At 44.1% G+C, this 20,225-nt stretch overlaps 1 protein-coding gene across 4 annotated transcripts in view; it reads left to right on the forward strand.

Annotated features, from left to right (window-relative positions):
* DAG1 (dystroglycan 1) overlaps positions 1 to 20,225 on the forward strand; it is a 101,692-nt gene that overhangs the window by 45,025 nt on the left and 36,442 nt on the right. The window lies entirely within an intron of this gene.

Consider the following 20,225-nt stretch of genomic DNA (forward strand, 5'->3'; position numbering starts at 1 on the left):
AGTGCAGTGTGGCTCATAGCTGATATTATTTGGGAACTTGCTTACAGACACATTTGAGGACTTAAAAGCCTTTTCTGCAAAAGACACCTGTGTTGCTTTCAAATGCCTTTTACTTCTCTGCATCCCTGAATTCGCAAAGTGGTGCTCTGCATAAAGTTATAAGCAGCTTTTGTCCTGGATAAGCAGTTGAAAATAGCATAATTTGGAAAAGCAGTGTAGTACTTTCTGCTTCATGAGGGATTTTTATTGGCTTCTGAGGAGAGGCAAGTTTCTAGTAATCCCATAAATAGAAAAATGGAGCTACTTCAAACAAGTGCTTTGACACTTGTCCCCCCCTCTGCATTATTTTGCTTATTGACTATTTCTACCTAACTTCCTTTCTTACTGGTACTCATTTGCCTGCCTGTGAACAGAATAGTCGAATAACTCTGTTTGGAGAGAGACTGACAGCTGCTGCAACTCTTCTGCAGAATCTTCAGTAAGTTCAGAGCTCACTTTGAAGGGCAGACAATAACACATTGCCAAAGAAAGATCCCTAGAAAGTAGTAATTGAAAGCATGAGCTTGGAACTTTACCTTTAAAAGAACCACTTTGGAATTGACCACACCTTTATGACATATAAGGGAAAACATTGTTTCCCTTCATTTTAAATATATTTTGCTACAAAATTCTTCCTGTACTGAACTGAAAATATTGATGTCTTCTCCCTTAGACAGCAGCAGGGTTCGTGTATTTGGTACCATCTCTTTTCACATTTTAAAACAGCAGAGTGATTTCGACTGCATAGAGTATGAGCAGTGCCAAGTAGTGTGAGGAACTTTGAAAAAAATGTATTCCCTAAGGGTAAGTCACTAAGAATAAATGTATTGGACAAAAGGCTTTAAAAGCATGCTGTCAAAATATTTTAAAGAAATACCTTGGTTTCATGAGTTAAGAAATTTTGAAGTGGCTGTACAATGGACAAATCAAATCCACTTGACTATTTAGAAAACTTTTGTTCAGCAAAAGGGAGGTTTTTGTAGAAAGGGAGTTTTAAGAACATAAGAACCACCCTGCAGGATCAGGCCAAAGGCCCATCTAATCCAGCTTTCTGTATCTCATAGTGGCCCACTAGATGCCTCAGGGAGCACACAAGACAAGAGACCTGCATCTTTGTACCACTCCCTTGCACCTGGCATTCTGAGGTAGCCTACTTCTAAAATCAGGAGATTGCACATACCCATCATGACTTGTAACCTGTGATGGACTTTTCCTCCAGAAATTTGTCCAGTTCCCTTTTAAAGGCATCAAGGCTAGACACAATCACCACATCCTGTGACAAGGAGTTCCACAGACTAATTACACTCTGAGTAAAGAAATATTTATTTTGTCTGAACTCTCCCAACACTCAATTTTAGTGGATGTCCCCTGGTTCTGATGTTGGGTGAGAGGGAGAAGGGCATCTCTCTATCCGCTGTATTAATCCCCTGCATAATTTTGTGTGTCTCAATAATGTCCCCCTTTAGGCATCTTTTTCCTAGACCAGGGGTGCCCAAACCCCGGCCCTGGGGCCACTTGCTGCTCTCGAGGTCTCTCAATCCGGCCTCAGGGAGCCCCCAGTCTTCAATGAGCCTCTGACCCTCCGGATATTTGTTGGAGCCCGCTGTGGCCCAAAGCAACTGATCTCAGCATGAGGGGCAGCTGTTTGACCTGTTGCATGAGCTGTGGGGTGAAGGCTACCTCCACTGCTTGCTGTTTCACGTCTGTGATGCAGTAGCGGCAGCAAAGGCAAGGTCAGCCTTGCTTTGTGCATGGTCTTTTATAGGCCTTGAGCTATCGCAAGACTTTCATTCATTCATACAAGTTCATCTTTAATATATTCATTTATGTAAACTTATGTAAATTTATTCAAATTTTAAATTTAAATTAATTCATTTTTTCCCAGCCCCTAACACATTGTCAGAGAGATGATGTGGCCCTCCTGCCAAAAACTTTGGACACCCCTGTCCTAGACTGAAGAGCTCCAAATGCTGTAACATTTCCTCATAAGGGAGGTGTCCCAACCCAGTAATCATTTTGGTTGCTCTCTTCTGCACATTTTCCAGTTCCATTATATCTTTTTTAAGATGTGATGACCAGAACAGAATACTCCAGGTGTGGCCTTACCATCAATTTTTACAGTGGCATTATACTTAATATGTCAAATGCCTTCTGACAATTTGGATATATAATATCCACAGGTTTTCCCCCATCCACATGCCTGTTGCCCTTTTCAAAGAATTCTAAAAGGTTTGTGAGGTAAGACCCTTACAGAAGCCATGCTGATTCTCCTTTAGCAGTGCTTGTTCTTCTGCATGTTAAGATTTTATCTTTGAGGCATTCCACCATCTTACCTGGAACAACTGTCAGGCTGACCAAGGTCCCTTCTCCTTTTGTTAAAGATCAGTGAGACATTTGCTGTCCTCCAGTCCTCTGATACTGTGGTCGTCTTAAGGGACAAGTTGCATATTTTAGTCAAGAGATCAGCAAGTACAAAAACTCAAATCTGTTGTGGCCTTACTACTATGCCCTAATCTTACTGTTATACCAGTAATGTCTGAAGTACTGCATATTTTTCACTTCAGAGCATTCATTATCTCATGTCCTTCTCTTTTGTCTACTTGAATTACATACCTAAAAATGTGATTAGCAAGACTAATATTTGCATAGTAACCTTGGCCCTAAAACTTCCCAGAGAGACGCTGTTTAAAAACATTATTTGCAGAACTTTGGCCTGAAGGTCTCCTGTACTTTTATGCTAGTGAATCAAGGAAAGGAATTTAGATTAAGGAGGGGTTTGTGATAGAAGACTTTCCAAAGCAATTCTGAAGTGAGTCCTGAATCTCCAGGAGAAATGTGGAAATACAGAAATCAGGATATGATTTCAAAAGGGTGAGCTTGCATACTTAAGTGGCTTTATTTAACCTAAATGTACTATAAACTTTGGAACCTCTGTATTAAAGTGAGTATAAATGTTTGCTGGATAGATCAGTTATGTTGATGTGTTAATGTGGTAACTTTGGTCCACTTAAGCTGGAGAGATTTTTACATTTTTGAAGACGCTACTTTGGGAGCTTTTGAACTTTTCCCTTTTCAACATAGGCAAAAGCTGCTTATATCGCTGCTGGTTTCATCTTGGAAGATCAGTGTGATCTGTAATGTTGTCATGGCCGAATGTGATGGAAGTTACTTATATCTCCACTATCACCAGCCCATGCGTTCCTAGATTTTCCAAAAAGCCCCCTGGGCAGAGCCCTTTAACCTTTCAAGAGAACTTATAAGTAAAAGCATTATCACCCAAGAATCCTAATCGGGGAAAGGTAAATAAGGATTTAATACTATGAAAAAAAACACCAGAGAAAACTCCAATCCCTCAATTACTAAAACTAAATTGGTAGAGCAAACTTATCGTTACAAGGTAAAACACAACTGCCCGAATAAACACCAAATGGGTATAGAATTCCTCAGATTTAAACAACTGATATAGTATAACCCCACAAAATCTTAAAAAGTGTTTGGTAAAAGGCAAGCTTAGGCCCCAATTAAAGTACTTCACTAACTGGTGAGTTCCTTTCTCCTAACCACCACTCCTCATGAATCATCTGCGTCCACTATCCAGGACAACAGAAAATACTACATTCCTAAGTATATAGCTTTCAACTGGAACCAACCCCACTTCCTAATTGGACAATGCTGATTCTCTACCTTTTCTTCTTGCTTTAAAACAGTGGTTCCCAACCTTTAGGAGACCACTGAGGCAAAAATTGGAATTGTCATGGACCGCATGCAACCCCGCACCCCCCCCCCCCCACAAAAAATGCATTTAAATTTGTATTACAGGCAGCCTTCATTAACCATTCCTGGAACCCCCATGGAAAAGGAAAACCTGCAGTTTCCGCCCACTTTCCCTGAACCCGACTGGAGCTGAGCTCAGGTTGGCCCAGAGGCCCTTCTGAAGCCTGCAGAGGCTGCAGGTGAATGCACACAGCCTCTGCAGACTTAAGAAGAGCCTCTGGAGGTGAGAGGAAGACAGTTCCCCTTACTTCTGCAGGCTTCAGGCTGGCCCTCACCACGGGTTTGGGGAACCATGGATGAAGAAATCTGCAGGTACCAAACCTGTGGACAACATGGTCTGCCTGTAATTAGAAAAGATTTATTATTAACAGAGAGGATTTGTGGTTTGCTGCTTTCGCTGCCAGCTGCTAGTGGTCCATTCTCCACCCTCTCTGGGGGATTGCTTGCTCAGAGACGCTGGAAGTGATCAAAAGCAATTTTTTTCCCTAAGACCTTGTGAACCACTTCTCAGGGTCTCGTGGACCACCTGTGGTCCCTGGACCACAGGTTGGGAACCAGTGCTTTAAAGTGAACCCTCCCTTTTTCTTTCCTACGCAAGGAACATACAAAGGAGAACACAAACAATTTCACCACAAAAGTTGTGTTTCTTCACTGAGTGGTGGTGTATTACTTATATGGACTAGTAGTCTGTAATGTTCTGAGACTGGCAACAAAGCAGAAGCATGCCTGGTAATTACTTGTCCATAACTCCTGTTACAGGAGTTGAAAGTAAAATGTATATGCCGTTTGACTAACAGCCATAAATATTGATAACTTACTCCAGTAACTATGATGCCTGTCCTGTTGTATCATATTTATATCACATCTGACATCTGGGTATGCCTTCCGAGGAAACAGCTGGAGCTGTTTCATATCTACCCTCTGTCTTCGGGACACGCAGCGAAAGGACAGTGAATGGATGCCAGTGGGTGCCCTGCTGCCTAGTTGCTAAGATTTTTTCCTGCTCTTTGCTTACCTGCTGTGTTTTATTTCATGTAGATGTCAAATAGCATGGGGGACAAGACTGAAACCTGTGACACCCTGCACTTTAGGGTCCAAGGTGTTGAACAGGCATCCCCCAAGCATCACCATCTGAGACCAATCCTCCAAGTAGTAGTGGAACCGCCACAAAATGGTGCTCCCAATGTGGCCATCTGACCCAGAAGGACACCATAGTTGATGGTATCAAAAGCTACTGAGATGCCCAGTAGGATTAATAGGGATGCACTCCCCCTGTCCAGTCCCCAGCTTAGGTCATCCACAAAGGCAACCAGAATGGCTTCTGTCCCAGAGCCCAGCCTGAAACCATATTGAAAGGGAGAAAGATAATCTGCTTCATCCAAGATCCTTTGAAGTTGAGACTCCATCACCTGCTCAATCACCTTGTTCAGAAACGGGAGGTTAAAATAATAATGATAATGATAATAATGATAATAATATTATTATTATTAATATTATTATTAATATTATTATTAACAACTTTATTTTTACCCCGCCTTTCTCCCCGAAGGGACTCAAGGCGGCTTACAACAGGTTAAAACAGATTTAAAACATAATTTAAAAAACAGATAAAAGCATATAACACATATCACAAAAACAGTAGTCAGATAAAAAGTAATCAGGTAAAAAGAGCATAGAGCAGCAAATCATTAAAAAATTGGGCCTGTAACCAAGTATTTAAAAAATATTAAAAGGTGTTGAAAAGATGTTAAAAAGGCCGAGAACTCAGAAGGTTTGTTTAAACAGAAGGCTCTTCAGGCCTTGCCGAAAAGTCTCAGGAGAGGGAGGCATTCTTAAGTCAAGGGGAAGGGAATTCCATAGCTTTGGTGCCACTACTGGGAAGGCCCTATTTCTTGCCGCTGCCCCACATACCTCCCTAGGTGGCAGCACTTGTAAAAAGGCCTTCTCTGATGACCTAAGCAGACGAGCTGGATTGTACGGGAGTAGGCGATCTCTAAGATACCCTGGCCCAGAGCAGTATAGGGCTTTAAAGGTCAAAACCAGCACCTTGAATTGGGCCCGGAAACGAATGGGCAGCCAATGCAGCCGCTGGAGAAGCGGACTGGCCAGTAACTGTCCAGCAGAGTGGAGTCCAGGGAGGGCTTTTTCAGTAGGAGCTGAACCACTTTCTGCCTCAAAGCAAGCGGCAGAACCCCCTCCATCAAAGAGGAGTTGACCAACCTCCTTGTCCACCTGAGCAGCCCCCCCTGGGCAGCTCTAATTAGCCAAGCTGGGCAAGGGTCAAGCAGGTAGGAAGGTGGCCTTATACTCCAAGGGAGTCTGTCCACATCCTCAGGCTGCACAAGCTGAAAAGAATTCCGCAAAACCGGACAAACAGATGCCAAGGGGACATCACCAGACATTATCACTGTGACATCCAAGTCATGATGAATGCGAGCAATATTATCTGTAAAGTGCTTTGCAAACATGTTGCAGTGGGCAACTGTTTCTCCTGCACAGTGGCCTGATGGAGGACGCCATGTGCAACACGGAACAGTTCAACTGGACTACTCCCTGCAGACTCAATGGTAGCAGAAAAGAAAGATCTCTTTGCTGCTACCACCACCACCACAGAATAGGCTCAGAATAGCACAGAATGAGCTATAATTGGACTCAGCATGAGTTTTCTGCCACAGTCACTCTAGATGTTTACCTTGCTGCTTCATCAGTTGCAGCTTCTCAGTAAACCCAGGAGCTGCTCTGAATGTGCTACATGGCAGAGGTTGTTCAGGAGCAATCTCATCCACTGCTGTAGCCATTTTCCCCATTCCAGAGGTCAACCAGGGCCTCAGATGAGACACCAATCTTGGCAGCTGGAAAATTCCCCAGAGCCCTCAGGAAACCTTCAGGATCCATTAGCCTGGGCACAGGGGAGAGGCAGACCATACAAAGCAGTCCCCTGCCTCTGCAAAAGTATGAAGCTGCAATAAGGCTAAACCTTACCAGGAAGTGATCAGCCCATGACAATGAAGTGATCTTAATGTCTTCCACATCCAGATCACCATCATCTTGCTCAGCTGTGAACACCACATCCAGCACATGTCCTGCTGTATGTGTTGAGGCCAGGATCTTCAGGACAGGCCTATGGTTGTCATGGCGGCCATGAAGTCCTGAGCTGCACCAACCACAGGGGCCTCAGCATGAACATTGAAGTCCCCCAGCACTAATAGGCAGGGGGACTCCAGTGCCACCTCCAAGTTCACCCCAGTCAGCTCAGGCAGGGAGACTATTGGGCCGCAAAGTGGGCAGTATACTATCTCAGTCCTGCCCGGCCCTCTCAACACAACATGCAGACACTGAAACCCAGTGAACTGCTGAACAGGGCACTGGGCAAGGGAGATGGACTTATGATAGACAATTTAGACGACTCCTCCCTGTCCCTGCAGTCATGGCTGCTGCAGCACCTGCGTTCCCTTTCCTGGGGTAAAGGGAGTAGCCCTGCAATGGTTCGGTGGTGAGGTAAAAGCTTCCGTGTCATAAGAACAGCCCCATTGGATCAAGCCATAGGCCCATCTAGTCCAGCTTCCTGTATCTCACAGCAGCCCACCAAATGCCCCAGGGAGCACACCTGATAACAAGAGACCTGCTTCCTGGTGCCCTCCCTTGCATTGGCATTCTGACATAACCCATTTCTAAAATCAGGAGGTTGCACATACACATCATGGCTTGTAACCCGTAATGGATTTTTCCTCCAGAAACTTGTCCAATCCCCTTTAAAGGCTTCCAGGCCAGACGCCATCACCACATCCTGTGGCAAGGAGTTCCACAGACTGACCACACGCTGAGTAAAGGAATATTTTCTTTTGTCTGTCCTAACCCGCCCAACACTCAATTTTAGTGGATGTCCCCTGGTTCTGGTGTTATGCGAGAGTGTAAAGAGCATCTCTTTATCCACTCTGTCCATCCCCTGCATAATTTTGTATGTCTCAATCATGTCCCCCCTCAGGCACCTCTTTTCTAGGCTGAAGAGGCCCAAACGCCATAGCCTTTCATAAGGAAGGTGCCCCAGCCCAGTAATCAACTTAGTCGCTCTCTTTTGCACCTTTTCCATTTCCACTATATCCTTTTTGAGATGTGGCGACCAGAACTGGACACAATACTCCAGGTGTGGCCTTACCATCGATTTGTACAACGGTATTATAATATTAGCTGTTTTGTTTGTGTCAGGCAGTGAGCCTGTTGCTGAGGCTCAGGATCCAGTGGAATGTTGCTCCACTGGTCCCGCCTCCCTCCCTCCCCGCTCCCTCCCCTGTCACATCTCCCCCACCCTCTTCCCATCACACCTCCTCCCCGTCCTCTGCCTGCCTCCTCCCCACCTCCCCCACCTCCCCACTTTCTGCTGCTTGGTGGTCCGTGCAACCTCGGCAGTCTAGTCAACATTTTGTTGACTTGATTATTGACCCTTCTCAATACACAACATTGCAAATAGTTAGACCTTAATTCTTTATAGACTGGGCACTGTAGCAGCTTAGGTCTTTCACAGTTTCTTTACCACAAAGTTGGTGGTTTGAGAGTAATTGTGTGGAACTCTGCTGTAACAGTTATGGAAAACTTCAGTAGATACTTGCTGAAACCATTTTAATCTTTCCTGATGAAATTTTGGAGAAAACAGACAACTAGCAATATGTGATGGGCAAACTTAAATTGTATTTCCTTTTTCTTCTGTTGTATTGTATTTTCTATTTTTTACTCTATTGTATATTGTATTTTTATCCATAAATTGTAAGCTGCCTTGTGCATCTGATTTCAGCAGAGGAAAGGTGAGGTAGAAATCTTTTAAATAAATAAACAAATGTTATGTTTGAGATGAAATTGGAATAATCTCCTTCAAGGAATGTGAAAAATACTTATAAGGTTCTTCTGAGCTATTGAATGTCTGTATTCAGGTTTAAGGTTTTCCATAAGACTGAAGTTTCCCTCTCATTACGTTGCATTTTTGTCATGCTTGAAAGGATTATAAAAATTAGTAGGATTTTTAAATTTAACACAGAAACTAGGTACTAAAGCTGGTACTAGGTACAGAAACTAGGTACTAAAAATTGTTGTACTTGAGCACCCCTTACCCAGAATTCCAAAATATGGAACTTTTTTGAGCGCCGACTTTTTTAAACTTTTGCCTAGAGAAATAAAATTACATAAGAACAGCCGCACTGGATCAGGCCATAGCCCCTTCTAGTGCAGCCCACTAAATGCCCCAGGGAGCACACAAGGCAACTAGAGACCTGCATCCTGACATAGCCCATTTCTAAAATCAGGAGGTTGTGCATACATATCATGGCTTGTAACACTTGATGGACTTTTCCTCCAGAAATTTGTCCAATCCCCTTTGAAAGGTGTCTGGGCAAGATGCCATCACCACCTCCTGTGGCAAAGAATTTCACAGACTAACTATAGCTAAAGAAATATTTTGTCTGTCCTAACTCTCCCAACACTCAATTTTAGCGAATGTCCCCTGGTTCTGGGGTTGTGTGAGAGGAAAAAGCATCTCTCAATCCCCTGCATAATTTTGTATGTCTCAATTATGTTCCCCCTCAGGCACCTTTTTTTCTAGACTGAAAAGACCCAAATGCTGTAGCCTTTCCTTATAAGGGAGGTGCCCTAGTCCAGGAATCATTTTGGTCACTCTCTTTTGCACCTTTTCCATTTTCACTCCTTTTTGAGTTGTGGCAACCAGAACTGGACACAACACTCCAGGTGTAGCCTTACCACCGATTTGTACAGTGACATAATAATATTACCCATTTTATTCTCAATACCCTTTCTGATGACACCAAGCATAGAATCTGCCTTCACCACTGCTGCACATTGGGCTGACACTTTCAGCACCCGAAGAACTTTCTCCTGATCTCAGAACCCATTAGCCTATATGTGGTCTTGATTTTTTTGCCCCAATGTGCATCACTTTACACTTACTTAAATTGAAACACACCTGCCATTTTGCTGCCCATTCTCCTAATTTGCGAGAAGCTCCAGAAGGATCTCTCCAATCTCTTCTTGTCTTCACCTCATGGGAAAATTTTATGTCATCCACAAACTTGGCCACCTCGCTGCTTAATCCCATCTCCAGGGCATTTATGAACAGGTTGAGAAGCACCAGTCCGAGGACAGATCCTTGAGGCACACTGCCTTTCACCTCTCTCCATTGTGAAAATTGTATCAACACGCATTCTTTGTTTCCTGGTCCTCCACCAATTCCTAGACCATGAGAGGACCTGCCCTCTAATTCCTTGGCTGTGGAGTTTTCTTAGCAGCCTTTGGTGAGGGACCATGTCAAACACTTTCTGAAAATCCAGATAATATCCACAGTTCTGCTGCATCCGTATGCATGTTGACTTTTCAAAGAATTCTAAAAGGTTTGTGAGGCAAGACTTACCCTTACAGAAGCCATTCCCTCAGCAAGACTTGTTTGCCTATGTGTTTTAAGATTCTATCTTTGATGAGGCATTCCATCAACTTACCTGGAACAGATGTTAGGCTGACTGGCCTATAGTTTCATGGGTCCCCTCTCCTTCCCTTTTTAAAAATCCACGTGTGACATTTGCTATCCTCCAGTCTTCTGGGATTGTGGTCATTTTAAGGGACAAGTTGTATATTTTAGTCAAGAGATCAGTGACTTCATTCTTCAGTTCCTTAATGACTGTTGGGTGGATGCCATCAGGACCCGGTCACTTATTGATCTTTAATTTGCCAATTAGGTCTGAAACAGCTTCTCTTTTAACCTCTATCTGACTTAATTCCTTGGTTAGGAGGGGCCTTTCAGGCAGCCTTATCTGCCCGAGGTCTTCTGCTGTGAAGACAGATGCAAAAAATCATTTAGTTTCTCTGCAATCTCCAAGTCTCCTTTTATTTCCCCTTTCCCTCCCTCACCATCCAGAGGGCCATCCGCTTCTCTAGTGGGTTTTCGGCTTCTAACATATTTGAAGAAGCTTTTATTATTCCCCTTAATGTTGCTGGCCATGTGTTCCTCATAGTGTTATCTTACATTTCTTTTGCCACAGTTTATGTTCCTTTTGATTCTCCTCATTTGAGCAAGACTATGAAAGGAAGTCTTTCCCTTGCCCTTTATAGCCTCTCTAACTTTGCTTGTTAACCATGTGGACACCCTCCTGGATTTAGTGGAGCCCTTCTTTTGCAGTATAGACTTCCAATGAGGCTCTCTGCTGCTCTCTCGCCTTGGTGGATGACCTACGCCGGGGACTGGACAGGGGGAGTGCGTCCCTGTTGGTCCTGCTGGACCTCTCAGCGGCTTTCGATACCATCGACCATGGTATCCTTCTGGGCCGATTGGCCGAGTTGGGAGCTGGAGGCACTGTTTTGCGGTGGTTCCGCTCCTACTTGGAGGGTCGATCCCAGATGGTGGTGCTGGGGGATGCCTGTTCGACACCCTGGCCCTTGAGATGCGGGGTGCCACAGGGCTCAATTCTGTCCCCCATGCTATTTAACATCTACATGAAACCGCTGGGAGAGGTCATCCGGGGGTTTGGAGTGGGGTGCCATCAATATGCTGATGACACCCAACTCTATCTCTCCTTTCCTCCAGACTCCAGGGTGGCGGTTGAGGACCTGGAGCGCTGTCTGGAGGCAGTGAGGATCTGGATGGGGGCTAACAAGCTGAAATTAAATCCGGATAAGACAGAGGCTCTCCTGGTTAGGAAATCCTCGATGCAGGTGCTGGACTATCGGCTTGCCCTGAATGGGGTTGCACTCCCTCTGAAGGAGCAGGTCCGCAGCTTGGGGGTCCACCTGGACTCGCAGCTGCTCCTGGATTCCCAGGTGGCGGCTGTGGCTAGGGGGGCCTTCGCTCAGCTTCGGCTGGTGCGCCAGCTGCGGCCGTACTTGGATCGTGCAGACCTGGCCACGGTGATCCATGCCTCAGTGACATCGAGATTAGATTACTGTAACGCACTCTATGTGGGGCTGCCCTTGAAGACGGTTCGGAAATTGCAACTAGTGCAGAATGCGGCGGCCCGTGTGGTTACTGGAGGTAGGCGGTTCGACCCTGTCAGTCCGCTTCTCCAGCGGCTGCACTGGCTGCCCATTCGTTTCCGGGCCCAATTCAAGATGCTGGTATTGACCTTTAAAGCCCTATACTGCTCTGGACCAGGGTATCTTAGAGATCGCCTGCTCCCGTACAATCCGGCTCGCCCTCTCAGGTCATCAGAGAAGGCCTTTTTACAAGTGCCGCCGCCTAGGGAGGTACGTGGGGCGGCTGCAAGAAATAGGGCCTTCTCAGTAGTGGCACCAACGCTATGGAACTCCCTTCCCCTTGACTTAAGAATGGCTCCCTCTCTTGAGACCTTTCGGCAAGGCCTGAAGACCCTTCTGTTTAAACAGGCCTTCTGAGTTCTTGGCCTTTTAACATTTTTTAACATCTTTTAATATTTTTTTTACAGGCCTGATTCTTTTATGACTTGCTGCTGCTCTATGCTCTTTTTACCTATTTTTACTCTGACTGCTGTTTTTAGTATGTGTTAATATGTTTTTATTTGCTTTTAAATTGTTTTTAATATGTTGTAAGCCGCCTTGAGTCCCTTCGGGGAGAAAGGCGGGGTAGAAATAAAGTTATTATTATTATTATTATTATTTAAACAGCCTCCATGCACTCTGGAGAGATTTGACTCTTTTTAACCTTCCCTTTCAACTTCTTTCTAACTAACCTCCTCATTTGAGGGAAGTCCGCCCTTCAGAAGTCAAGGGTTTTTGTGTCACAAACTGTGCCATGCACATATCTTGTTTTATGCACAACATTATTAAAATATTATATAAAATTACCTTCAGGTTATGTGTACAAGGTATATATGAAACATAAATGAATTTCGTGTTCAGACTTGGGGCCCCATCCCCAAGATCTGCCACCACGTATATGCAAGTACAGGTGCAACCTATTTATCCATGGATTTTTGCCTCCTTTGCACTGCACTGGCATCTTGATCTGTTTCCAGCCAGCCCAAAACACTGCAAAAAGGCTTGCCTCACCCAGGCAGGGAAATAGCCCTGGAGCCATGAAAGAGGTTCCCCTTGCAAAGGAACAGTAACACTCTTGGAGCCCCTGAGCCAGCAAAGAGGCTGAAGAGGTGAAGGGGGGGGTGGAAACCTCTGTAGCCAGAGCACGTGCAGCAAGGTGGAACTCTCTCTCTCACTCACCGGGGCAGGTGCGATAGCAACAGAGGGGATTGCTTTAAAAAACCCAGGGAGTGTTTGCCCAATTCCCTCCCCCCCCCATGGTGCAGGCTCTCCAGCCTACAGAAATGAAATGGCGCAGGTGCTCCAGCCTATGGAAACAAAACAGTCCAGCAAGCAAGCCTTCCCAGCAAGCAAAGCATGAGATTTAGTCTACAGTCCTCTCCACACTTTCCTGGGAGTAAGCCCCATTGACTACAATGGGGCTTACTTCTGAGTAGAAACTCATAGGGCTGGACTCTTAAAAGCTCAGCATCCCACCTGTGAAAGAAGCGGGACAGCTGGCAATGGGGAGGGCTCAGGAGGGGGAGGAGAGGGAATTGCTTTAAAAAACCCAGGGAATGTTTCCCAATTCTCTCCCCTTGAGATGCTGCAGGCTCTCCATGCTCCAGCCTGTGGAAACAAGTCTTCCCAGCAAGCCAAAGCAGGAGATTTAGGCTACAATCCGATCCACACTTTCCTGGGAGTAAGCCCCATTGACTACAATGGGGCTTACTTCTGAGTAGAAACTCATAGGGCTGGACTTTTAAAAGCTCAGCATCCCACCTGTGAAAGGGGAGGGGATTGATAACCACTGCATTAGTTTCCTTCCACCCGCAAGTGTCAGGCTGCAGTGTATTTGCTTAACTCTATGGAATTTAGCACGAGTTTTTTGTTAATCGAACCGAGTCACAGAACGGAACTAACGCGGTTAAATAGGCTCCACCTGTATTCTGAAATATGGAAAAATTCAATATCGAAAACACTTTGGTTCCAAATGCTTTGAATAAAAAATGCTCAACCTGTACCAGAGCATAGCACTTTTCTGAGGAACAAATGAAACTGACTGCCTAGAAAGTCCATCAAAGCATTTTGTATTGAAATTGCAGCAAACTCCAGCAAGCATTTTACTTTTATCTGCCTTGGTCTGTCTCAGCTGTTGTCTCCCTGTGTTCAGGAAAGCTGTTCAGTGTTTTTGAATGGTTTTATTCTTTGCCTTCAAATTTGGCAGCTATGCATCTACAGAACTCGCCCATCTAGAATGCTACCAATATAAGAGTGTGAAAGAGGCAGCCAACTAGTAATGTCCGTCATCCAGTCAATAGATACCAGAATCAAAATCCCTGGTGCAGCACCACACCCAGTTAGTAGTGGTGCTTCCTCTCTCTTTGACTAACCACTTTCTTCCATCACTTTTTGAAAGTACTGTTGCTGCTAGTGCAATCTGTGCAGAATATTAGTGAAGGGGAAAAATGATTTACAGTTAGCAGTTGAAGTTCACAATGTAAGAGTTGAAATAACTGCTGGTTTTCCTTTCTGGGGGCATGGTTTCGAGCAGTTGTGGCTATTTTTCTTTCTAAATTGCTCCCCAGGGTCACATTTCTATTGTTGATAGTAGATGTGCTAGGAACTGTCAGTGCTATGAATTCAGTAAGATCTGATCAGGGAAGTGACTGTGGAAAAGGTATCGTGTTACTGTGTATATCAAACTCAATTCTAGTTAAAAAACAAACTTGTCATCCCTAAGGAGCCAATTGTGTTTGTGAAGCGGCACTCTTAGATTCCAAACTGGATGGAATACAAAGCAAGCAGGTTTAAGATGCAACTTTGGTCTTAAGTTAATACTGAGACACACTTCTGACTGCAAAATATTTGTGCAGGGTACACATTTTGAGAACTATGTCTTACTACCTGGGTGTTTTATGACTCTTATGTAAAATGCTGTTCTTCAGGGTCTCTGCACTTGCATGTAGTGGAGTGGATTTTTGCACCTGTGCAGAGCCAACTTCGAATAAGTTTCCAGAGCTGCTTTGAGTGTTCTGCCCTGAGTTTTAGCAGGGGATCCTGTGCACCACTGTATGCCTCAGACATGAGTAGAACCACCCAATAATTGAGTTCTTTTTTGACCACTGCTAATGCAGCATTGTGAAGAATGTTTCTGACTGGTGTTTCTCATTGTTCAAAACATACACTTTAGCTTCAATTTTTAATGTTTTAGTGTCACTGCTTGTTTCCAAAAAATGTGCTGGGCTAACCTGCACGCATAACCGATGGGCATGCATACTGTATTCTGAAGCCTAAGTCATCAATTTTTGTCCTTTTACAAGTGGTCCTTGTAATGGATCGGAAAGAACCATTAGCTTTGCTTGGAGCATGCACAGTAGGAGCTTCCTCCCCCACTGTGGGGTTCTGTCCTTTCAGGCTTCATCTGTTTTTCCGCTACTAATATTGTCATTGGTTTCCTTAAAGCAAATTAGCAAGCCTCCAATAAGCTAGGAAAGAGACAGGTTGCGTTCCGTCTTGACATGCTTTATCCAAGAAGTTGAGTTGTAAATAACCGAGGCCTGAATATAAATCTTCTGAGTTGAAGCTGTCTAGGCAGGCTCTATTCTAAGAAGGACTCTAGAATGATACTGGAAGGAAGTCTCCTGGATAGGAGTTGTCTGAACAACTTTGATCTCAAGGCAGATTCTGGCATTCAGATGTATTTAAAACACAAGCTTGTGTCTCTTTTACATAGGGGAAGTTTTTCTAGCTTCACAGGAAAGGGGGCCCTGTTGTATGCATTTCTTCCTTTTCTGCTAATTGCCAAGATAAAATGCAGGATGCACAAGTTGAACATGGACTCCATCCTGAGAACACTGTGATGGCTGGGGCAGGTCTGGCTTGTATATCTGTGCAAGATGGTGAAGGGTAAATAACTTCACTTTGACTTATGGCTGTTTCTGTAGTTGAAATCAGAGTCAAACACTTTACCAAGATTGAAGATTTGCATTGAAATTTACAGCCTGGAGGATGATAGTTGGCACTGAGGGTGAGCTAAAAGACATTGCAATGCACTCAACAAACCTTGACACACAAGATTGCTAAATGAGCCTTTGCAATATCCAACATCTGTAGCTAAGGAGATGCCCCATCCTACAATATGGCATGCATCTCAAATCAGCTGGCTTGGCAAACTGTTCAAAGAGTTTTGCTGTCATGTCTGTCTTCTATTTCATAATAAGCAATGCCCCTAGCTTTTTTTTACTCACTGGCTAGAAGGTTCATACTTCAATCACTGATCTTACCTCCTGGCTTCATCATGGAGTTCGTTTGCTTTTCTCAATTTATAGGTAAAACCTTTGACCCTATGGCTGTGGTCAAGTTTTTGGCTATGCCAAGATTTTGGACTGACGATCAGCCTGAAGAAAACACAGGTCATGGTTCAGGATGTGGACTCACCTCCCTGCATTACAATCTCTGCGCATGAACTGGAGGTTGTCCATGACTTTGTGTACCTTGGCTCAACAATCTCTGACACTCTTTCTCTCGATACCGAACTAAACAAACGCATCAGTAAAGCAGCTACCACGTTTTCCAGACTCACAAAGAGAGTCTGGTCCAACAAGAAGCTGACGGAACATACCAAGATCCAGGTCTACAGAGCTTGCGTCCTGAGTACACTTCTGTACTGCAGCGAGTCATGGACTCTTCGCTCACAACAGGAGAGGAAACTGAACGCTTTCCACATGCGCTGCCTCCGGCGCATTCTCGGCATCACCTGGCAGGACAAAGTTCCTAACAACACAGTCCTGGAACATGCTGGAATCCCTAGCATGTATGCACTGCTGAAACAGAGACGCCTGCGTTGGCTCGGTCATGTCGTGAGAATGGATGATGGCCGGATCCCAAAGGATCTCCTATATGGAGAACTCGTGCAAGGAAAGCGCCCTACAGGTAGACCACAGCTGCGATACAAGGACATCTGCAAGAGGGATCTGAAGGCCTTAGGAGTGGACCTGAACAAGTGGGAAACCCTGGCCTCTGAGCAGCCCGCTTGGAGGCAGGCTGTGCAGCATGGCCTTTCCCAGTTTGAAGAGACACTTGGCCAACAGTCTGAGGCTAAGAGGCAAAGAAGGAAGGCCCATAGCCAGGGAGACAGACCAGGGACAGACTGCACTTGCTCCCGTTGTGGAAGGGATTGTCACTCCCAAATTGGCCTTTTCAGCCACACTAGACAATGTTCCAAAACCACCTTTCAGAGCGCGATACCATAGTCTCTCGAGACTGAAGGTTGCCAACAACATGGCTATGGTAAACGTGCATGTTTTTTTCATCTCCAAAGCAGTAATTCTGATAGTCATTACTGTGACAAGGAAGGCCAGTGCATTGTGTTCTTTATGCTCTGTTTTCCTAGCAGATTTCATCTAGACATAGTGATACTGGTACCAGACTTTACCTTTTAGTCTAAGGTGAAGTAGGCTGTCTCTGAATGCCAGATGCGAGGGAGGTCACCAGGATGCAGGTCTCCTGTTGTCTTGTGTGCTCCCTGAGGGACCTGGTGGACCACTGTGAGACACAGGAAGCTGGACTAGATGGGCCTTTGGCCTGATCCAGCGTGGCTCTTGTATTCTTATTGTCTTAGTGTTCTGTGTTAATCAAGATTACCTGTTTGTCAAAACCTAGCTTCTGGGGGAAAAAAACAAAACTCTGCACACATTAGTGTTAACCTTTTCCTCTGATGCTCATCGTACTACATCATTCTATGCAGATGAGAGGCTGTACATCTGTTACAAAGGTCTCCACAAGAGCAAAAATATTTCTATCTAGCACGTGTCTCACTGACATCATCCCTGGGTTACCAGTTGGATGAGAGAGCCACCGGCCTTCTTGAGATCATTAGAGTGGTTTTATCTGCTCCTGCTGCAGGTCTGAGAGTTATTCCATTCATGGGATGTTACAGAGCATCCACAAATGTCCTTTAATAAGGCTTTTCAGTGTTAATTTCTCAAGGCTCCTTTGCTATCCTCACATGACTAGGATGCAAGTTTGAGATGGGTATGTTAAGATTAAATATTTAAAATGTGAATGTATAGGTTGTGTCCTAGTAGTGGTTTAACAAAGTATGGTTTCATGTCACTGTACTTAAATTAAAAAAAAAAAAAAACCCATCAAGGCTTACCTTGTAAACTTTTTTTAATCAGGTTGTGTAGACTAATTAGAATTTCTCAGTGAACTGTTGCTGTGCTCAAAAAATATAAGCTGTCTGGTCATGCCAGGTCTTGTGCTTCAAAAATGTTCTCTTCCATGTACCAGCCAATGTATTTTACAGACTAGTAGAAACTTTAATACATTGACCTGCCTCTGCTGCTTTGACAAGACAGAATTTTGAAGTCTCAGACATTAATTTGTATGTTGAAGGCATAAAGATACTATTACAAGTATTGCCTCCTTGTCAGAGTTTGGAGGGGATTATTCTTTTGCACTTAGGATCTCCACAAATAGCAGCGGTGCCCCTGCGGGCTTTGTAACATGTCAGATAGGTTGCATACTACGTATATTAGGGTAGCAGGTACTTTCTACAAACTTCTTTGGTCCTGACATCTTTGGGATCCAAGCTCAGGCTTCCTGGGCTGAATCAGGGCTGTGCATGCATTCCATTTCAACCCTCTTTCTTGTATGGTGTTTTACTCCTCCTGGGAAGTAATAGTTAAAATAGATGGTGATTAGCATGCTCAAATGCAAGAGTATCTTCAAAGTTTGTGTGCTACTACTCATTGTAGTAAGTGTGGAATGACTGTTTTCTATCAAGCTGGTCATTTAGATAAAGTCAGAATCGGAGGAAATTTGATTTTGTAAGAATTTATTACTTTACACAGTATTTTCCATAGTAGCTCAGTATTGATCCTGGACTGTCTTTATCCAGGCAACACAGAGGACCAGACTTGCTTAATGTCACTAAACACAATGTTTGTCATTTGTGACCCTTATACACGAACCTAAACACAGAAATGGGAAACATATATGCCTTTTTCTGCACCTATCATGAGGGCACAGGTTTTTTGAAAACACTGGTAACACGGGAGCGGGGGTTAGGTAGGTGCAAATGGTATCCAGAACTGAGTTAAATCTCTGCCCGTGTAATGAATTTTCTGTCCAAAGCACAGGGTAATTTGTTTGTGTTGAATAGTGCATTTTGTGCAAATGTGGCTGAAGCTGCAGCAACAGCCAGTTTGTTGTAGCCTTACTTACCGTTATTTTTTAATTTGGTTCTTCTGCTGCACATGTGCACACTCCCTTCAGAAGTACCTGCTGTTTGCAGCTGTTCTGAACGTACTGAATAGTGGTAAGATGCATTCATGATTTTCAACACTGTTGGCCAATTGTTGTACATGAGTTTAAGGCAGCTTCCAGTTACTACTGGTTTTGGCAGTCTTGCCTTTTAATGGTTAACCAAAGCAAATGCTAGGATCTGATTTATAATTTACTGTGATGGCCTGAACTGATTTGGGGCTTGTGCTTAACAAGTGATCAAGGAGCAACACTGCTGTATAAACTAAGAGTGAGACTGCTAGATTTGATTCGTGAAAGACATGCTTGCTTCATATTTAGTTCTCTAAAAAGCTACATGTTACAACAAATGTGTTAATTTGGCACATTAAAATAGCAATGCGTGCAGGGGCACATACAAAATACTGAAAAACTGCAGTGGGGATAGAAGGGCTGTAGCACTTACTACCCTAACCATGCCCCCCACATGTTACTTATTGCTTTTGTTGAAGTTGTTTTGTTTTTATTGTAAGTAGCGCACTAGGAGGAGGGGAATGATACGTACATTTTTCATGGTTGTGTAAACAATGGATATTCAGAAATTCCTATATAGAAGCAGTGCTCAGTTAGGAAATACCGCCTTGTGTAAAGAAATTCTTCATCTTTCCACAAGATTGGTATTATAGGGATACTTTCTGACTCATGGGGTAGGGCAAACAGAAGTGTGGGAACAAATGTTTTTCTCTTTCTTTGATGGTTCTTCAGTTGCTCCAACATAAATTTCTTGTATAATCTTGACAAGCTTTCCTTAAGGTCACCAGTTTCATTGTGCTTGTTCCATTCATATACAGTTGTGACTCAGTAACATTATTGGGACCCAGTAAAGTATCTAGAAAATCTGGTATTGTTGAAACTAAGAAAGTGTAGACCTGACTAGTAATCTGAATGAGACCCTCTGGAAACTCTGCATAACAGCAGCATATACGGGTGTAAGAGCGTGGTGGATAGGTGAGGGGTGATTTTCATCTGCACCCTGAATGAGAGCATTCTATAGGAACAAAAGTTTTCTTTGAGCTTGTGGCCTGTCCTCCAGCATAGTGGTTCTCACATTTAGCACCAGGACCCACTTTTTAGAATGAGAATGTCAGGACCCACCGCAAGTGTTGTCATGACCAGAAGTG

This window comes from Tiliqua scincoides, chromosome 2, assembly GCF_035046505.1.
Source record: "Tiliqua scincoides isolate rTilSci1 chromosome 2, rTilSci1.hap2, whole genome shotgun sequence".
Classification (NCBI taxonomy): Eukaryota; Metazoa; Chordata; class Lepidosauria; order Squamata; family Scincidae; genus Tiliqua; species Tiliqua scincoides.